At 36.1% G+C, this 22070-nt stretch overlaps 1 protein-coding gene across 1 annotated transcript in view; it reads left to right on the top strand.

Moving 5' to 3' along the window:
• The window catches only part of GLCE (glucuronic acid epimerase), a 126438-nt gene that overhangs the window by 38672 nt on the left and 65696 nt on the right, over positions 1-22070 (top strand). The window contains exon 2 of the mRNA XM_011940328.1: positions 18604-18694. The gene's annotated coding sequence lies outside the window, so the exon portion shown is untranslated. The remainder of the gene's footprint in view (positions 1-18603; positions 18695-22070) is intronic.

Raw genomic sequence — 22070 nt, 5'->3', positions numbered from 1 at the left:
TATTGAATTCTCATTATTTTGAATTTTATGTTATTTGCTGGATTTGGTTGCATAATTTTAAAGGATGTTAGTTTTTTTTTCTAATGTGCCACTGTTACTTACAGATAAGTTCGATCCTTTCAAGGCTTATTTTTATGCAGCTTCGGGGAGAATCTAGAGTAGCCTTAAGGACTAATTTAACCTCACTTCTAATGCATGGTCCTTCTGGAGTCACTCATGGCTGCCCTGCTATTCAGCAAGATTTCACCATTTTGGGTAATACAAATTTTAACAATTCCTGGCCCTTTGTGAGCACTGACAGTTGTTTATCTTACAACTCCTGGTAATTTTCTATTTCTTAAGGTTGATTTTTTATTTTGCTCAGCCTCTTGGGGGTTCAACCTCTACATGTGTAACTTGTGTTCAGCCAAAGATCCAGTAGGACTGCTGTGCATTTTTTGGGATCACTTTCTGTGTTGATCTCTTCCCTCAGGCATCTGCCCACTCCCCCTTCCCCTGAATTCTAGCTGTTTTGGCCTCCCTGAACTCTGATACGTGTCTTTTCAATTCAACAATGTTGCTAGATTCTTATGAGGTTACCTTTGCCTGTGCCATTGTTTGTAAATTACCTCCAGGCAGAAGCTGAAGCGCCCTCTTATTATTGCCCTTTTAGGGCAACAGTCTGCTATCATAGACTTGTGCTGCCTTTGTTCAGTGCCAGCAAATAGTTTCTTCTATTTTGTACAATTTCTAGTTGTTAGGGAGAAGTATATTTCCAGACCCTCTTTGTCCTTCATATTCAGAAGTGGAAATCTCCCTATAAACATTGCAGACTTTTCCATTTATACCATAAACTTTTCCCTTTTCTGAAGCAACTTTATCCTTGTAATGTGTGAAAATGTCAGTCCTCTACTTTTTTCTTATTATATTCAGAAGATAATAATGATGCATATGATCAGGATCTCAAACTTCAGATTTTGCTCAGATTTTGTTTCACATTTTTGTATTCACAAAAATCTGTGCCATTGATGAACATCTAGGTATCACTGTGGATCTGGGCTACAAGGAGGATGAGGCAAGTGGGGCACCTAAGGTACAAAATTTAAGGAGACATTCACTCTCATTTTTCAATCCTGTACTTATACTACCTGGAGAGTAAGTGTCTCCTTAAATTTTGTACCATAGATGCCTTGTTTATCTCAGTCTAGTGCAGGCTTTGCAGTGGATATTCCGGACTAAGATCACTTTTATTACCTAGGGCATTAGTCTCAAACCATGATTAACTAAATCACATATTTCCTTTGGAGTAGGTGTAAGTCTTTTTTACCTTCATAGTTAAATTATTTAAACTTCTCTCTGACCATCTGTTTTTTTTGCAGTTGTAATAAAGTCTGATGTAAAATGTCAGTTCCTTAGTATTGGCTGAGAAATGAGAGAAGAAAAGAGTATTCAGGGTAGCAAATACTGTCCCACAAAGCCAAAACCATGTGTACTAAAGCCTTGCCTATTTTTAGTTTAGTCGGCCTTGGCCCTAGAAAACAGTGGCTCTCCCTACCTAGGCCAGATTCCATTAATTCCATGTGGGCTGTTGCCCACTGGTCATGCAGCCGTATTTGCAGTTTGGGAGTCCCACGTAAGCCTGACTAGGCTTCAAATATGAATCTAGATTTATACTAAGAGGAATTTTAATATGGGTCAGGGACGTGCAGTTGGTCTCTGATGGTGGGGAGAACAAAGTTTTTAATCTTACGTAAAATATACTCTCTTTGAGGTCTTTGGTTCATGACCCACTTTTGGATTGCCTTAGGGTGTTCTTGCAGCTGGAATGATAAAGGGATCTCTTTTCTCTCTTCTTAGAAAATAAAGGAGACAGGAAGAAGTACACATGAAGTGATTCATGGAACCATTTGTTTATCTGAACCTGAGCTAAATCTTAGGAGAGAAGGGTAAAAATAATTCATTCTTATTATTTTTAGTCCAGATTACCAGGATTTTTCAAATAGGGACGTAGGTATGGGTTCTGGCAGTAATAAACGGTGATTTTACCCAGAATGGCCTCTGTTAAATATCTTCCTCTGGCACTTAAAGTGGTATGTGGTATCACTTTAATAGTTCAAAGGTTCTAAAACATTGATCTGGTGTGCAGAAAGTAGCCATTAATCTCATGTTACTACTGCTTTACTCAATTTTCTTTATTTTTATTTTCTTGGGCTTTTCTTTTTTAAAAAATAAGAGTAGCATATTTGTACCATCTTCAGAGCACTTTTATAATGGATTGGGTAAAAATCCCTAATCCAGAAGGAAGATGCTTACATAGTCAAGTCTTTGTAGATACATACAATGTACCTTGAATTACTGGGTGAGGTAATATGTTGTGAAAGAAAATACTGAACTCGGTATTGTGGCACTATTCACAATAGCAAAGACTTGGAATCAACCCAGATGTCCATCAGTGACAGACTGGATTAAGAAAATGTGGCACATATACACCATGGAATACTATGCAGCCATAAAAAAGACGAGTTTGTGTCCTTTGTAGGGACATGGACGCAGCTGGAAACCATCATTCTCAGCAAACTATCGCAAGAACAGAAAACCAAACACCGCATATTCTCACTCATAGATGGGAAGTGAACAATGAGATCACGTGGACACAGGAAGGGGATCATCAGACACCAGGTCCCATTGTGGGGAGCGGGTAGGGGGGAGGGATAGCATTAGGAGATATACCTAATGTAAATGACGAGTTAATGGGTGCAGCACACCAACATGGCACATGTATACATATGTAACAAACCTGCACGTTGTGCACATGTACCCTAGAACTTAAAGTATAATAATAAAAAATAAATAAATAAATAAAAAGAAGAAGAAAACAGGCACATGAAAAAAAAAAAAGAAATTATCTAAGAGAGAACTTTCTCACCCCCAAAATAAATACCAAAAAAAAAAAAAATTGTGAACTTGGATTCAAAAAAAGCTAATTATAGTCCAGGTTGGACTGCTTGTAGCTCTATGACCTTGAGCAGGCCAGTTAATCTCTTTGAGAGTCACTTTTTTCCATCTGCAAAGTGTGTGTATGTATGTGGGAGGTGGGGGAGGATGTGATAAAATCTGCCTGCCTATATATTCATGTCAGTGTGAAGATCATAATAAAGATGTGAAAGCACTTGGGAAATGTGTAAAGAACATATACATACAAATGTAAAAATGATGTAAGTATTTTATCTCAGCGCAATCAAGTCTTGTTTTTATCTTTGGGACACTGTATATAGTTTCAGCTAAATTTTTTTTTTTAAATCACTGATAGCTTAGAAAAAGAGAAGTAAAAAGTACATATATTGGAAAATGGATGGAAAACACATCAAAGGTTAAAAGTTACCTATGAAAGAATTGACAAAATCTCCTTAGAGTTTGTGTGTGTGTGTGTGTGTGTGTATTAACAAAATCTGAAATTTTTACTTACCTTCTCTTTCACCTCTAGACTTTGAAAATCTGTATCAGATTTTGTGACATATTGTATGTGGATTTTCTACTTTAGATTATCCATGGAAAACTATTTTTTAAAATCAGTCTTGTTGCTCCTTGTTGTCAAAGACAATTCTGAATGTTTTCTCCTGATTGGTATGTTTTCAGTGGAATGCAAACTAATTTAATATAGCCCTGGTATGTATAATGAGGGTGTTCAATCTGTCAGGACATAAATCACAATGATTGAAATATGAATGTAATATTTTGGTACCTTTGAAACTATTAAATTACTCCCCTATATTACATTAGACCAGTGAGAGAATTCCTTTGGTTGGTTCACTCATTCATTAAACAAATATTAATACCATGCCTACTATTGCCAGGTACTGTTGTATCACATACAATAGTAAATAAAACAGACAAAAATTCCTGCCTCTGTGGAGCTTACATTCTAACTGAGAGGGAAACTGAAACTAACAGATGAAATACATACTTTATCAGCAAAATACAGGAGGGAAAGGGGACGGGGGGAGTGTTGGAAGGCATGGGGATTGGAGGAGGGCAGGCCTGGGAAGGATTGTGACATTTAATTGAAGACCTAAAAGGAATCTATACAGATATCTCAGGAAAGAACATTCCTGTTCTAAGGTATAGCAAGGGTAACAGATTTGAGGAAAGTGTGTGCCTGGTGTGTTCAAGGAACAAGGAGGAGGCCAGTGTGACTGAAGTACAGTGAGCATGGAGTATTAGGCTGGTGCAGACATAATTGCGGGTTTTGCATTGCTGAAATTTGCTGTTTGATATTGGAATACATTCTTAAATAAATGTGGTTATGTTATACGTCATTTTAATGTGCATTTCTCACTTTGTTTTGCTAATGACTTATTACTTGCTGTTTATTTTATATTTATTTTAGACTATGGAAATGATGTTAGACAAAAAGCAAATTGAAGTGATTTTCTTGTTCAAGTTCAAAATGGGTCATAAAGCAGCAGAGACAGCTCGCAGTGTCAACAATGCATTTGGCCCAGGAATTGCTAACAAAGGTACAGTGCAGTGGTGGTTCAAGAAGTTTTGCAAAGGAGACAAGAGCCTTGAAGATGAGGAGTGTAGTGGCCAGCCATCGAAAGTTGGCAACGACCAGTTGAGAGCAATCATCGAAGCTGATCCTCTTACAGCAACACTAGAAGTTGCCGAAGAACTCAACATCGACCATCCTACAGTCATTCGGCATTCGAAGCAAATTAGAAGGGTGTAAAAGCTTGATAAGCGGGTGCCTCGTGAGCTGACTGAAAAAAAAAAATCGTCATTTTGAAGTGTTGTCTTCTCTTACTTTGTGCAACAACAATGAACCATTTCTCGATCAGACTGTGACATGTGATGATAAGTGGATTTTATACAACAACCGGTGATGGCCAGCTTGGTGGTTGGACCGAGAAGAAGCTCCAGAGTACCTCCCAAAGCCAAACGTGTACCAAAAAAGTTCATGGTCACTGTTTGATGGTCTGCTGCCGATCTGATCCACTACAGCTTTCTGAGTTCCAGCGAAACCATTACATCTGAGAAGTATGCTCAGTAAATAAATGAGATGCATGGAAAACTGCAATGCCTGCAGCCAGCATTGATCAACATAAAGGTCCCAGTCCTTCTCCACGATGATGCCTGACAATGCATCGCACAACCAACGCTTCAAACGTTGAATGAATTGGGCTACAAAGTTTTGCCTCATCCGCCATATTCACCTTCTCACCAACTGACTACCACTTCTTCAAGCATCTCAGCAGCTTTTTGCAGGGAAAATGTTTCCACAACCAGAATGCAGAAAAAGCTTTCCACGAGTTTATCGAATCCCAGAGCACGCGTTTTTATACCACAGGAAGAAATAAACTTATTTCTCATTGGCAAAAATGTATTGATTGTAATGTTACCTATTTTGATTAATAAAGATGAGTTTGAGCCTAGTTATAATGTAATGATTTAAAATTCACGGTCCAAAACTGCAGTTACTTTTGCACCAACCTAATAAGATTAAAACCAGTAGAGTTGGGTATTTTGAGAGCCATGTATTTCAAGGATGGAATTATTGTTTGTGTCAGCTCTGCTCACAGGTAAAATAAGAGGAAGTCAGAGAATCGATTGTTGTGTTTAGCAATGTGGAAGACATTGGTGACCTTAAATAAGGGCAAGTTGGTAGACAGATGGGATGAAAAGCTTGGTTGGTATGGATTCAGGAGAAAATGGGAGATGTGGAGACAGTGAGTATAGACAACACTTTTGAGTTTTGTTGTAAAGGGGGAACTAGGCACATTTGGTGTGTAGAGTTAAGAGAGTGGGTTTTAAAAATTTGTTTGGTTCTATATTTAGTGTGATAGGAATAATCCAGTAGAGACGGAATATTTGACAATGCAGTAGAAGGAAGAGATAATTGCTGCATCAGTTTTCTTGAATAGGTGGGAAATAATTGGGATTACCTTTAGTTTTCCAAAGTGACCATTATATTTATTTTTGCTTATAACTCACATTCTTCCCTTTTAAAGAACATCAGTGCCTGAGCCTTTTTATATACAAATCCTTTCTTATGTCTGTACCTTATCCCTCACATGTATACTTTTTTCTTTTTTTAAAAAAAACCCTGCATGTGGCATTCAAACACATGTATACTTTTATCAGAGCCCCTAAAATACTTTATTACATTTATTTACATGTCTCACCCATTACTGGATTGTCAATACCTTGATCTATCTTATATAACTCAACTATTGGTTCTTTGAGTGCAGTGTTTTTATTCGTTGCTACATGCCTATATTAGTTACCTATTGTTGCATAACAAATTACTTTAAAACATACCCACTCAAAACACACATTTATTATATTGCAGTGAGTCAGGAATCCAGGAACAGCATAGGTGGTGGGTCTTTTACAAGGTTATGAACCAGTGTGTTGACAGGGCCTGAAGTCTCATCAGAAATCTTGATGTGGAAGGATCCATTTTCTGTGTCACTCATAGACATGTTTCATTTCTTCTCAGGCTGTTGGCCAGTGGTCTTCCTTGGACTCATGCCAAATGGACCCATAGCACATCTCACAATATGGCAGTTGACTTAGAGCAAACAAGCAAGAGGGCAAGAAAAAGTGCCAGCAAAAGAGAGTCCTAGCAAGAAGGACATCACAATTTTTATAACCTAATCACAGAAGTGACATTCCATCACTGTTGCCATATTTTCTTTATTTTTTAAAATTGAAACAGAGTCTTACTTACTATATTGCCCAGGCTGGTCTTGAACTCCTGGGCTCAAGTGATCCTCCTGCCTTGGCCTCCCAAAGTCTTGGGATTATAGGCATGAACCACCATGCCTGGCCAATATTTTCTTCTTCATAAGCAAGTCACTAGGTCTAGCCCACACTTAAAGAGGGTTATACAACATGTGACTATGAGAAGGCGGGGATCACTGCAGGGACGTATTAGAAGTCTGCCACCTTGTCCCCAAACTCTGAAACTACAAAAATGCTTAACTTGTTGGATGAGTTAACCTTTTTCCAAGCACCCTCATGACTGGTAGTGTACATTTGTAAGAGGACTGGTCAAGGGTAAGAATTCGGTTTGAGACTGTATACAGAATAACTTGATACTCAGGGAGTATTTCAACTGTTTCTTGTTTCCTTAATGATTTGCTTTTATGAAACAATGTTAATGAAAAGTTCAGGTCATTTTGTATCTTCAGGAGCTAAGCAAAACCAGGAATGCTATTCAAGAAAATCAGAATACATGCAGTATATTTTAATAGGAATTCTAGAAATAATCTGATAGCAAGCTGTATTTTGAGATAATTCAAGCTTCCAGTCATTCCTAACTTACACCCTTGTATGACATGTATGAGCATAAGGATATATAAAAAGCTGTGCAATTGAAATGTAGTTGAATTTGATATCTACTATAAAATAATCTTTATAAAAGTAAGATTTTAACAGGTAGGAATAAGCATCATCAGATCATGGATTTCAATTTTTTTGCATAGTTTAAATGTTGAGGTGATTTAATCTTTTGAAGAAAACTAAGGAATCTCATCCTACACTTATAAAATGTTAGATATTAGAAATAACTTGTCCAATCCTATATTTTTATAGATGAGAAAATGGCTACCCAGTGATGTACCCAAGCTTTCTGGTGGCACAGTCAGTGGCAGATCCCAGGCCTCCTGACTCCATTCAGTGCACTGTACCATGCCTTAAACCATACTGGAGCCACTTGGGGAGTTTAAAAACTTTTGTGCTTGTCTTATCCCCAGACCTTCTGATTTAATTGGTCTGAGTTGGAATTTGGTCATTAGAAGTTTTAAACACTCCCCAGGTGATTCAATGTGCATCATAATCTGGGAACCTCTACTCCATAGAGAATTAGTGTGCTTAAGGAATTGGAACTAGAGTGAAATCAGTAGTACAGACTTCTATCCGTTATGATTCCTCAATCACTTATTCGGTTGGGTTTTATCAGAGTAGTAAGAAAAATTTTTACATTGAGAAATAATTAAGATATATGCTGAGCAAAGACTTTCTTAATAAAACTGTCCTTTCACTAGTGTTTTGTGAGATAGCCCGTGACAAAATTTTTCCTAATCATGAACTAGGAGAACAATTTTTTTACACTAATCAGGCAAGGAGAAAGTTTTCTGCCATCTGTGTTGTGGCATGCTCTGCTGTTGTTTTAACTAGATAAAATTCTAATTACTGTTAAACAGATTGTTTATGAGGTTGTTTTTAATAATTTAGAGCAAGTGTATAAATATAAAGAGGCAAAGAAATGGTTCCAGATTTAAAAACAAAATACATCTTCTTTAAATCAGAATTTGACACACTGGGTTGTATAATAACACATTTCGGTGTGGGTCCTTGGTACTGCAGTGTTGCAAGGAATATGAAATTTGAAGTTTGGTTATAACTATTCTGTTGTGTCATTTTATACTTTTGGATATAAAGCTGACCAAACATTCTAACTAGAAAATACTAATTCATGATTGATAAGTGGCATTTTGTTTCTACATATTGTTCTTTTAAACAAGGTCTTTCCTTGATAATGACAGATGCAGAGAATATGAAGTAGAAGAGGTAAGAATAGATTATGATTAGATCAAAGCATTTCAGAAAGTTAAATCTTTTATTGAACCAGTATCAGGGTGATGACAAGAAAAGCTATAAATTTGGGTTGCTAGAGTAGAAGCCATAAGGGGCATATTAGTTTTCTATTGCTACCATCATAAATCAATACAAACTTGGTAGCTTAAACAGAAAGTTTTTTAATCTTACAGTTCTGTGAGTCAGTAGGCCAATCCAGGTCTCATTGGGTTAAAATAAAAATTTCAGCATGGCTGTGTTCCTTTCTGGAGGCTGTAGGGCAAGATCAGTTTCCTTGCTTATTCGGGGTTTTGGTAGAATTCACTTCCTTGTGGTTGTAGCACTGGGATCCTTGTGGTTGTAGCATTTGTCTTGATCAGAGCCCTTTTTAGCACCTACATTCCACCCTCATTCCCTGGCATGTGGCCCTCCGTCATCTTCAAAGCCAGTAACCAAGGTCAAGTCCCTCTCAAGCTTCCAATATCTCCTTCTTCTTTGATTTAAACTCTCTGATCCACCTTCTGTCTTCCTCTTCCACTTTAAAAGCCTCATGTGATGAGATTGGGCCTACCTGGATAACACAGGGTCATCTCTCCCATCTCAAGTTCCTTAACCTTAATTACAACTGCAAGTCCCTTTTGCCATGTAAGGTAACTTAGGTTCCAGTGCTTAAGGGCACAGACATCTTTGGAGGGCCACTGTTCTGCCGGTCAAAGAGAGCTAGATCACTGGAGTCAAGGAAGCCAAGTGTCAGTATTGAGATAGCTGTTGAAAGTCTTCATTTATACAACGAAAATTTTTTTAGTGCTTGCTATGTCTAGTCGTTGTAGTAGGCACTGGGGCTATTGTGGTAAACAAGACAGACATAGTATCTGCTGTTGCGTGTCTAGCAGTGTACTTATAAAAACAAGCAAAACATATAGTATTGCTTTATAAATAATTCTTCATGTATTCCATATTTATGTAAGCTCTTAGAAAGCCAGTACTAGTGTTCTTTGTTTTGGCCCTTTCCTCATCCCGTCACTACAATAGTGTTTTACATACTAGATGCTTAACAGATATTGCTAACAAAGGCTTACTTTGTTTTTTCTTTGCATTGAGTTAGAAACCTCATTTATCTCTCTTTTTTTCCATTTTCTGCTTCAAAAACAGTGAGGAATTTTGAGTTCAAAAATCCAGACTTAGAGAACAATTTAAGATTTAATCAGATACCCACTGAGGAATTTTTAAAAAGGCCTTAAGAGTGGCCATGCACTCCATTTTACTTTTCTTGCTAAAGACTCTAAAGTGCTAAAGGCAGCTCTGTTTTGCTTTTTCCTCCTCCTCCTCCTATTATTATTATTACCGTTATTTTTGAGAAAGTGTCTGGCTCTGTCACCCAGGCTGGAGTGCATTGGTATGAGCACAGGCTCACTGTAGCCTTGACCTCCTTGGCTCAAACAGCTTCCTATCTCAGCCTCTCAACTAGCTGGGACTACAGGCACACTGTACCACATCTGGCTGATTTTTAAATCTTCTGTAGAGATAGAGTTTCACTATATTGCCCAGGCTGGTCTTGAGCTCCCGGGCTCAAACTATCCTTCCACTTTGGCCTCCCAAAATGATGGGATTACAGGCATGAACCATGCTTCCCAGCCTTGCTTTCACCTCCTAGATTCAATAGTCAGAGAGTACTTCCCAATTAAAAAAAAAAAAATCAGCAGTTGCTTTAAACCAGCATTCACCTATGGTGAAGAACTGCCAACTCGGAAGCAAATGAAAATAAATTTCTCAATATGGCTTTTATGAGATAGATAGACTTTTAAAATAATGGAAGAGATTTACTATCTATTGTTCACTGCTCTTAGAGCTTCTTTCTTCCTTGTATACAATTCTCCCACTGTGTGCTGAGTGTGGGTCTACTCTTCATGGAAAAACTGCAGTATTCTTACCAATTATTAAATGCCTTCTAAAGACAGTTATTCGTAGTTTTCTTAGTGATAGTCATGGTTACAATTCTGTATCATGTAGTTTCCCAGTGTAGCAATAGGGAACTTTAGTAATAGTGGATTGGAGTAAGCATAGGTATATGAGATTTGTAGACTACACAGGCATTTATTTCAAACTTCACCATCATAGAACTTTTTATCAGAACTATTAGCAAGTGGCTAAATATACTTGCAACACAGGTTTGGGCTACAGAGTGTAAATGTCACATGAGGCCTTCTTAATTTCAGTACATACCAAGTTCTCCATCCCAAATCCCTTCTTGATTCTTTGACAATTTAACATTATTTATGGATAATTTCTTATCCTGACCTTTTATGTTTCTAAACGAATAGCCTAAATATATTTTATATAAAACTTCATTTCTGAAAGAAGAACTTTTGGAATGAGTGGAAAGTTCATTTGATTTGCTTAAGTGTAGCGATGGCTATTGTTATATTTAAGTTTGGATGATATTAATTTGGGTGAAGGAAAGTAGTAGCTACTTTTATAGAGATAGGTGGTTTAATGTACTATATTTATTTATTTATTTATTTATTTTGAGACAGCGTCTCGCTCTGTCGCCCAGGCTGGGGTGCAGTGGCCAGATCTCAGCTCACTGCAAGCTCTGCCTCCCGGGTTCACGCCATTCTCCTGCCTCAGCCTCCCGAGTAGCTGGGACTACAGGCGCCCGCCACCACGCCCGGCTAGTTTTTTGTGTTTTTTAGTAGAGACGGGGTTTCACCATGTTAGCCAGGATGGTCTCGATCTCCTGACCTCGGGATCCGCCCGTCTTGGCCTCCCAAAGTGCTGGGATTACAGGCTTGAGCCACCGCGCCCGGCCTAATGTACTATAATCTTTAAAATGTTACTAGGTAATGTTGATTTCTGTGAACTTAGCATTTCAGTGGCTAGTAAGGTAAAGCATCCTGTTGGGTTTAGTTCATATGTAAAAATTCTTATTGGCAACTTTTGAAGAGAGCTGAAAGTTTAACTGTAAATAGTGTAATCCTAATTAACTGAAGTTTTCTTGATTATTTGAAAAAGACAGGGGAAAAGACTCCTGTGTTGATGGACATTAAATATAGTAGTGACTTAAACACGTGCACTGCTACAGAGAGAAGAGGCAGGAAATTTACTGACCTATTGAAACTTTTGACAGGTGCAGTGCATCTTTGGAAGTCAGATTTTGATTATTATTAATAAAACAGCCTTTGTTTAGTAAGTTGAACATCGAGTGAGAAGATTACATGGAGCAGTAAGCATACAGATGTGCAATAGGTACTCCATTCAGTGGGTTTTAATGAGTGTCAAAACTAAACTGACCTTAGTGAATTATAGCTACTACACGCACATGGCTTCAGTTAGAAAGGATATAGTACCAGGTAATGACATCAGTTTTTGCAAATGTGTTCCTGGGGAAAATAACCTAAATTCTTGAAGCAGATCATTTAACTTATAATTGGATGTAATATTGTGAGAACAGAAGGCCTTAAGGCAAAAACTGTTCCTTATGGAGGCTTTTTGTTTTTCATTTGACATTAGTGCAATTGCTGATCGACTTTAAAAAAAGAAATCTCATGTTCTTTTAAATATAATAATCTGAGGGTGTTGCTGAATTTAGTAGCACAACTGAGAACAACAGTATCCTTAAAAACAAATAATCGAGTTTAGGTTAATTGGAAATAGTTGGCTAAATACGACTTTTAAAAATAATACCTAAAGTACATGTAGGAACCACATAGATTAAATAACATAATAAAAATGTTCAGAAGAGGTAATACCTTTATACTTAGTTTTTAAAAATTTAAATTCCTGTACTATGTAGATTTTAATGTTTTGTGACCACATGCATGTATAGTATAGTTGTAATTCACTTAAGCTTGTGGTGTACTGTATTAGTTGAAGTACGATAAAGAAATTCTTGCAGAAGAGTAGAATTACTTCTGAAATACTGTGTTTTCCAGCTTGCGTTCCTCATCCTACTTATTCAAATAAAGTGATTATTTTCTCCCTGATAAAGAAGGTAGAAACAAATAATTGTTTTACTTTTTTTTTTTTGAGATGGAATCTCTGTCACCCAGGCTGAAGTGCAGTGGTGTGATCTTGGCTCACTGCAACCTCTGTCTCCGGGGCTTAAGTGATTCTCGTGACTCAGCCTCCTGAGTAGCTGGGATTACAGGTGCGTGCCACCACACCCAGCTAGTTTTTTTATATTTTTGGTAGAGATAGGGTTTCACTATGTTGGCCAGGCTGGTCTCAAACTCCTGACCTCAGGTGATCTGCACACCTTGGCCTCCCAAAGTCCTGGGATTACAAGCATGAGCCACCTTGCCTGGTCTGTTTTACTTTTTGTTTTCAGAATGCTTATTATGCAGTGGAAGTAGATTTAATCACATTCCTCTCCCTGACCAATAATGTGGAATTCTCTATTGACTGTAAATGAGTATTTTTAAAAAATCTTTAATGAAAGTTCTTTTATGATACCACTAAGCAGATGTCAGAATTTATTTTTCAATTAGGTGGGATAGTGGTGATGAGCAGATTAGACTCCTTTGCAGATGATACATTGCTTAGGGGAACTGACATTTAGACCATTGATCCCTCTAGTGATTTACATGTCAGGACTGAGCTATTTGTCACTTGCTCTATCTTAAAAGTAGGCAGAATAAACGAGGATTTTTACAGACTATAAGATCCAAACTAAATAATCCTGAAAAGGCCTTTGTGATTTAAAAGTCTGTTAAGTATCATAAATTTTATTTTTTTAAATGAACATGCAGTAAAACGTTTTCTGTGTATAGTTGATATATTTCAACATGTGTATAGATTTATCTAACCACCATCACAGTCAATATCCAGAATAGTTTCCTTAGCTCAAAAACTACCTGGTGTTATCCCTGTGTAGTTGTGTTCCCTCCCTACCCCTCAATACCTGGTAACGCTGCCATTTTACTTTTTGTCTTTCCAAAAATGGTCATGAAGTGGAATAATAGAGCATGAAGCCATTTAAGACTGTTACATATCCATTTACTCATTATAATGCCTTATAAGATTCATATAAGTTGTTCTGTGTATTGATATTTTATTCCTTTTTGTTACTGAGTAGTATTCAGTTGTATGGATGTACCACAGTTTGTTTATAAGTTTATTAATTGGAGGACATTTGAGTTGTTCCAGTTTTTAGCTATTTTAAATAGAGCTTCTATAAACATTTGTCTATAGGATTTTGTGCGAATGAGTTTTCATTTCTGTTGGGTAAAAATACATAGGTATGGGATTGGTGGGTCATATGGTAAGTGTTTATTGTCAAGAAATTGGCAAACTGTTTTCTAAAATGGCTATACCAGTTTGTATTTCCCTCAGTAATGTATGAGTGTTCTAATTGTTCTGCACAGTTGTCAGCACTTGGTATGGTCAGTCTTTTTCATTTTAGCCATTCTAATAGATTTGTAGTGGTACCTGATAATGAATTTCATTTTCACTTTCCTGATAGCTGGTGATGTTGCACATTTTGTCGTATGTTTTGTTATATTCTCTTTGGTGAAGGATCTATTCAGGTCTTTTGACCATTAAAAACAACCTTTTTGTTTTGGAAGAAGTGTAGATGTATAGAAGAGTTACAAAGATAATACAAAGAGTTCCTTTATATTCCTCACACAGCTTGACATAATAATAACAATTTACAAAACCTAGTGCATTTTTCAAAATCAAGAAACCAACATTGGTACCTTACTACTAACCAAACTCCAGATTCCAAACTGAGATTTTGCCAGATTTTCCACTGGTCTCCTGTTCTCAAATCTATTCCAGGATTACATGGTACATTTGTCATCTCTTCCTAAATCTCCTGTAGTCTATGACAGTTTCTCTGCCTTTCTTTGTTTTTCATAAACTTGATAGTTCTGAGTACTAGTACCAGTCAGATATTTTGCAGAGTGTCTCTCAATTTGTGTTTGTCTGATGCTTTTCTTGTGATTAGACAGAGGTGATGAGTTTTAGGAAAGAATACACAGAGGGAAATGCCCTTTTCCTCACATCTTATCAAAGTGCATGATGACAGCATTACTTGGCTAAGGTACTGTTTATCAGATTTCCTCACTGTAAAGTTGATATTTTTGTCTTTTTGTATTATATTCTTTAGAGATGAGTTGCTAATTTCAGCCCACAATCAAAAGGGTGGGATATTGTTTCATCTTATGGATAGGGTATATCTATATGTTATTAAGGTTTCTTCTGTAAGCAAGCCTTGGTCCCTTCTCTTCCATTTGTTTATTCAGTCATTTATATCAATATGTATACTTATTTTATACATTGGCTTGTAATTCAATACTATGTTATTTTGTTGCTAAAATTGTTCCAGTTTTGGTCCCTGTATTCCTTTGACATGTCCCATCCTTTTCTTTTTTGAATACTTCCTTAATTTATGGTACTACAAGATACTCCAGGCTTATCATATATTTTCTCTGCCCTACCCCTAGAATCAGCCATTTCCACTTAGGAGCCCTGGTTTCTTGTATTGGAGAATTGTGTTTAGATCCTTTGTCTCTCTGGTACTGGATATACTTGTTTATACAGGGGTATCACCATTTCAAGGCCTTCTCAGAGAATAGAGCTAGGAAATAATACATTCGTATATTAATCATGTATTTATGTACATCTATAATTGTTTCTGTACCTATCTATTTGTATTATATATTATGCTGTATATATAATATATATTAAGTTCATACTGATGTCTGTGACTAATCCAGTACCACAGGGTTCATTCTAGGCTTCCCCACTTTGCTTCTGTAACTTTCCTTTCTAATAGAAACCTGGCCTTGATCATCCGTTTACTTATTTGTTCCATCTCAGTAAAGCAAGTTCACAATTGTTAACCAGTACCCCTGTGAGAAATAAATTTACCCTACCCTGTTTAGCTGGGTTATTCCATTCGTTTATAATACAGCCAGATTCATTTGTCGTGGACTGTGTTCTATCTTAAAATTCCCCCAACATCTTAGCTGATTTTTTAAAATTTGCATACATTAAAGTTCAGTCTTTGTGATGTGCAGTTCTGTGGGTTTTGACAAATGCACAACGTCATGTATACACCACCTCAGTGTCATACAGAACGACCTCATCACACTAAAAAATTTTTCCATGCATCCCCTTTGTAGTCAGCCACTACTCCATACCCCAGCTCCTCTCCTGACAACCAAAATCTCCTGTAGTTTTGCATTTTCCATTGTGTCATCTGAATGCAGTCGTATAATAACATTGTTTTTGGATCTGACTTCTTTCATTTAGAAAAATACATTTAAGGTTTATTCATATTATTTCATGCATCAAATACTTCAGTCCTTTTCATTTCTTCATAGTATTCTATTGTATAGGAATACCACAGTTTGTTTATCCATCCACCTGGACATTTTGGTTGCTTCCAGGTTTTGGTGGTTATGAATAAAGCTCCATTAAATATTGGTGTGCAGTTTTTTGTCTGAATACAAGTTTTCAGTTCAGTTTAGTAAGTATCTAGGAGTTTGATTGCTGTGTCATATGATACATGTATACTTAGCTGTATCAGAAGCTGCCAAACTGTCTTTCAAGTGGTTGTGCCATTTTTTATTTCCACCTGCAATGAATGAGGGTTCCTATTGCTCGTATCTTTAGCAGCATTTGGAATTACCAGGTTTGTTTTGTTTTGTTTTTGTTTTTAAGCTATTCTAATCATGTGCTTTTGCTCATATTTAAATTACATTGTTTTCTTACTGTTGAGTTTTGAGTGTTCTATATATTTGTTGGACAGAAGTCCTTTGCTCCATAAGTGATTTGCAGGTATTATCCCCCTGTCAGTAGCTTGTTCTTATGTTATCTTAAAGTTACCTTCCCAGAGCATAGATGTTTAATTTTGGTGAAGTCCAATTTATAACTTTTAATTTTATGGATTATGTTTTTGGTGTCATATCTAAGAACTCTGCTTAACTTCAGGTAACAAAGATTTTATTCTTCTTTGTCATTTCTTGGGTACAAGTTTTACAGTTTTATATTTTACATTTAAGTTTATTTTGAGTTAATTTTTGTATAACATGAGGGTTTAGGTGAAATTTTATTTTTTTCTTTGCCTGTGGGTGCACAATTGTTCCAACACCATTTGTTGAAAAGACAATCCTTTCCTCATTGTATGCCTTTGAACCTTTGACAAAAATCAGTTGACCCTGTTTGTGTGGATATATTTGTGAACACTCTATTCTTTTCCATTGATTGATGGATCTCTTCCTTCAGCAATATCACATTGTCTTGGTAAGTAGCTTAAAGCCTTAAAGTTAGGTAGTATAATTCCTTCAACTTTATTTCTTTTAAAAATAGTTTTGTTTTCTCCAGTTCTGTTGCCTTTCCATAATAATCTTAGAATCAGCTTGTCTATAACTACAAAAAATCCTGGAATTTTGATTGGAGTTGCATTAAATTTCTAGACCAGTTTGGGGAGAATTGACATCTTTATGATATTGAGCTTTCTGATCTATGAACACGGGTATCTTTCTACTTACTCAGATTTTCCTGATGCATGCATCAGCATTTTGTTATAGTTAGCGTATAGCTCTTGTACATGTTCTAATGGTTTTGTACTCAACTATTTGGTATTTATGGAGCTATTTTGAATGGTATTATTTTTAAATTTGAGGGTTCCAAATTGTTCATTGTTAATGTACAGAAATGTGATTGATGTTGACCTTTTTTCCCCAATCTTTGTCTCTGTTTAGATTGGATCATTTTTATTCATCTGTAGTAAGTTCACTGACTTTTTCTTCTGTCATCTTCATTTGGCTATTGAGCTCATTTAGTGAGTTTTTTATTTTGGTTTTTGGTATTTATCCACTTCTAAAATTTCCATTTGGTTCTTCTTTTATCTTCTGTTTTTTTTTTTTTTTCTGAGTTTATCCCTTTGTATCAAGAATGTTTATACTCACTTGTTAAAGCATTCTGTAATAATGGCTCTAAATATCTTTAATGTCTTAGATAATTTCAACATCTTTGTTTTCTTGATGTTGGTATTTTCCCTGTGCAAGTTGAGTTTTTTGATTCCTTGTATACGTAGTAATTTCGGATTATATCCTGGACATTTGACTATTATGTTAGGAGACATTGGATCTTGTTTAAATACTATGCAGAATGTTGATATATTTGTTTTAGTAGGCAGTCAACCCAGTTAGATTCACACTGAAAATTTCTGTGGGTTGTAGTTACAGCATCAGTTTGATTTTGAAAGCTTTTGCCATATTACTTGGTTCTGTCCCAGCTGTGTACCACCTATTGCCAGTCTGGAACTTGAGGGGTGGTCTGTTCCATAATTCGCAAAGTCTGTGTATGTTTGTTTGGGTCAGATGCATGCATATGCCACTCGAGGGTAAGTCCAGGAGTTCATAAAACAACTTTGAGGTGTTGCTGTCCCATGTTCCTTGTCTGTGATCTTCCAGTAATTTCTAATTCTACGTGGCTTCCCTTTTCTGACCAGAAAGTGAGTCTTTATCCCTCTTTAATGTTCACTCCCTGCAGCTGTGCCCATATTCAGGGACATGGGAGGACAGAGAGAGAAGCAAAAGGGATTCACCACATCCTCTTGGGACCACAGCTTCTGTGATCAGAGAGGTAGATTACCTCTCTCAGAGTTTTAGTTCATAATAACCTCCATTGCCACGGCTGCCACAGCTGTGATGGGTGGCTGGTCTTGAGAGAGTAAAGAGAGAAAAAAAATGGGGGAATTTGCACACTTTCTTGTGAGTCTTAGGAGACCCCTTTCCCTCTCCTCGAGCCAGAGGTAGAGGGGTTCTCCTGAAGCTTTCCATTTGGGCTGTATTATGTTCAGTCTGGATGAAAGCAGAGGGGGAGATAAATGGTAAACCTGTGGTTGCTTCAGTGGTACATCAAATTCTGGTTGTCTTAATCTGCCTGCTACTGTTACTTTTCCAAGTTCCCTAGTAGTTGTTCCATGCATTCTGTCCAAGTCTTATAGCTACATTAACTTACTGGCATGTGATTACCCTATCTTATCTGGAACTGGAAGCTGACTTAAGGTTTTCAATTTTGTTTCTCTAGGAATTTGACAAGAAACTGAAGTTTTGATTCAGATACATTTTGAATTGAAACCAGAGATGTACTAGAGTTTAGATTCTTTCATTTGATTAAGGTAAGATTGTTTGATAAAATTTAATCATACCCTTACTATGTATGCATTTTTAGACTTATATTTTAATAACACATTTAAATTTCCCAGTCTTATCTGAGATTCTGACCTCAGGAAATATTTTCATGGTTTCTTTACTACTTATATAGCTAATGTTCCTTGAAACAACTACTAGATTCAAGGGAAACATGATTATACATTTGCGGGAAGTATTATATACTGATATCAAATCTGTTTGCCTAGAGCAGGAGTCAGCAAACTATGGCCTACCTATTTTGGTAAATAAAGTTTTATTGGAACACAGCCACACCCACTTAATACATATTGTGTGTGGCCATCTTAGCACTACATTGGCAGCGTTTTTAGTTGGAACAGTGTCTGTGTGGCCCAGAAGCCTAAAATCTGGCCCTTTTAGGAAAGTTTGCCAACCCTTGGCCTAGCAAACTGAAGCAGGGTATCTTACTACGCTATGTAATTATGGTACATGAAATGGTAGCTAACTGATTTTAGTTGTCAGTAAGACTTGTATGAAAACTTATTAGAGATTTAAATATGCATATAAGTATGTGTGCAGATACAAGAACTCTAATTTCTTGAAGTGAAGGGTCTGTATTATTTCTTAGAGGAAGTGCTAGTTTTCTGAAGTAATTGATTTTTAAAATAAGACAATGTTGTTAGCAGTTAAATACTAAATGCTTATTTTTTTAAGTAGAAGCCTTCATTTTGCTTAGTTATCAAAAATAAAAGTTTATATGATAAAGGTCAAGCTTGTTCCCATTCTAAAAACTATTCACACAAATATATTTAAGTATATTTGTCTCTACTACTAAATTTAAACTGAACAAATAATATTTTGAGAGTGATGATTGTGTGTTTTTGTTTTTGTTTTTGAGACGGACTCTCGCTCTGTCACCCAGGCTAGAGTGCAGTGGCCGGATCTTAGCTCACTGCAAGCTCTGCCTCCTGGGTTCACGTCATTCTCCTGCCTAAGCTTCCCGAGTAGCTGGGACTACAGGCGCCTGCCACCTCACCCGGCTAGTTTTTTGTATTTTTTTTTTTTTTAGTAGAGACGGGGTTTCACCGTGTTAGCCAGGATGGTCTCGATCTCCTGACCTCGTGATCCGCCCGTCTCGGCCTCCCAAAGTGCTGGGATTACAGGCTTGAGCCACCGCGCCCGGCCGATTGTGTGTTTTTAATATCTGTTCCAGTAATGCAAGTGGTTTAGCTTATATAAACTTAAATGAAAACATGGGTAATATAAAACTACATTTAGTGGCTAAAGTTGGAGTTACATTTCTCTCTGAGATTTAAATGGAAACGCCTACACTTGTTTGTGATTCCTAAAATTATTAGTGTTTAAATAAACATAAGATAGAAGGAGAAAATAAAATTGGAGCCTAGAAAGTCTGTAAAATCTTTGCTACACTCCTCAGGAATTTCTTGGCTGAAGAAAAAAAAACATACATTTTAAAACCATGTCGTATTAAATTAGAATTTCCAACCAATATCATAAAGGAATTTTTCTATTCAGGGCACCAAAATTAGAAACAAATTATATTTGCTGTTTTCCATGTAATTTTGACAAAATAAAGTAAGCTTCTAAAATCTTCATCTCATAAAGAACTATTATTTGATTTGAAAATAGCCTCTTTTATATCCTGCCTAACCTGAAATGTATTTGGTTTCCTAATAGACTTGTGTGAGGTATCTTTGCTTGCATTTTTATAAAGCCAGTTTAAAACTTTTAAAATTTACTTTTTAAAGGAAGGAATCTGGAAACTTATCAGAAAGAAAATACTTTGCATCTTTTTGTGCCATCACACATTTTATATTTAAATCAGTATGGATTTAGAATTTGAGTGCTTATACATTTGAATTTTGAAAGGTGATAAAATTAAGCTGCAGAAGGGATGGAAATCTTGATAGCTTTAATATGTTAATGAGGCCACCTTAGCATTGTGTGTGTTTAGGTGTGGAGAGTATCTGATTTGTAAACTAGGACTTATGAATAAAATAATCAATTTCTTATGAATAAGTAAAATTTCCTTTTAAATGGTGGATGATATAAGAAGGTAATGCTAACATTTTTTGCATCTATTAAAATCATATCTTAAGACATCTTTTTTTAATTTCCCTGATTTATATTCTAGTTGTGGTACTTAAAAGAAAAACAAGGGGAAATAAATTCATAGGAAAGTTTATACTTTGATTTTCCCTTTCATATAATCTCAGATTACTTAGATTTTTCTAACTCAGCATAAAAGATTTCATTATAAAAATCAAATACTGAGTCATTGCCAGTTTGATAGTATCATTGAAATTAAATATGTGTACTTTAAAGACAGGCATAGAATTTTTTCTTTAAATTGAATGTATTGCTTATCTCTTATAGTATATGTGGCTAGATAAGAAAGGGCCTGAATGGACTTGGTTTGGAATTTTCTCTGTTCATGTCTTTGAAGGTATCCAGACTAAAAGAGAACGTCAGCTTTTTAACTTTGTAAAACCTGATCCATATTACCGCATAGCTGTTAGTTACAGTAGCTGTTTGCAATGTTGAATTTTTGTGATGAGTATTTTTACTGCTAACAATGTGGACATGGGTATTATTTTCATATAACTGTCAGGGCAGTAAAGAAACTAGTTTGGAAGTAAACCTCCAAGATTTATCCTCATAGGAGACAATGTTAAAAATCTTATTTTAATTGACCACTATGGGGTTTTCTTTAAAATGTTAAATAATGTTTTTGAATAATTTGGTTTTTGTACCCATTTTATCTTCTACCAAATAAGTTTTAAAAAAAATCAATTTTATCCACATAATTTGCTGTCAAGAAAGGTATACTGCATTTGAAGAAGAGGAATAAAGTCTCTTTTTCTCTTTTTTAAAGCTCTTGAAAAAAATTTATTTTGAAATAATTTTAGATGTACAAATAAGTTACAATGATAATATAGTACAGAGAGTTTTTTCGTATTCATTGCTCAGCTTACCCTCATGTTAACATCTTACATACCCATGGTATAGTGATCAAAACTAAATAATCAATAATGACTTACTAAAACTACAGACCTTATTAGAATTTCACCAGTTTTTACACTAATGTTCTTTTTCTGGGATCCCATATTATAGTTAGTTGTGTTATTTCCTTAGTCTCCTCCAATCTGACAGTTCCTTAGTCTTTCCATGTCTCTCATGATTTTCACACTTTGAAAGACTCCTGGTCAGGTATTTTGTAGAATGTCATTCAATTAGGGTTTCTCTGATGTTTCCTCATAACTAGATTGAAGTTACCGATTTTGAGACAGAATACCACAGAGGTGATATGCCTTTTTCAGCACACAATATCAGAGGCTACATGGTGTCAGAATGTCCTATTAC

The sequence above is a fragment of the Colobus angolensis genome, unplaced genomic scaffold (assembly GCF_000951035.1).
Source record: "Colobus angolensis palliatus isolate OR3802 unplaced genomic scaffold, Cang.pa_1.0 Scaffold19, whole genome shotgun sequence".
Lineage (NCBI taxonomy): Eukaryota > Metazoa > Chordata > Mammalia > Primates > Cercopithecidae > Colobus > Colobus angolensis.
This window is presented reverse-complemented; position numbering and strand designations above follow the sequence as displayed.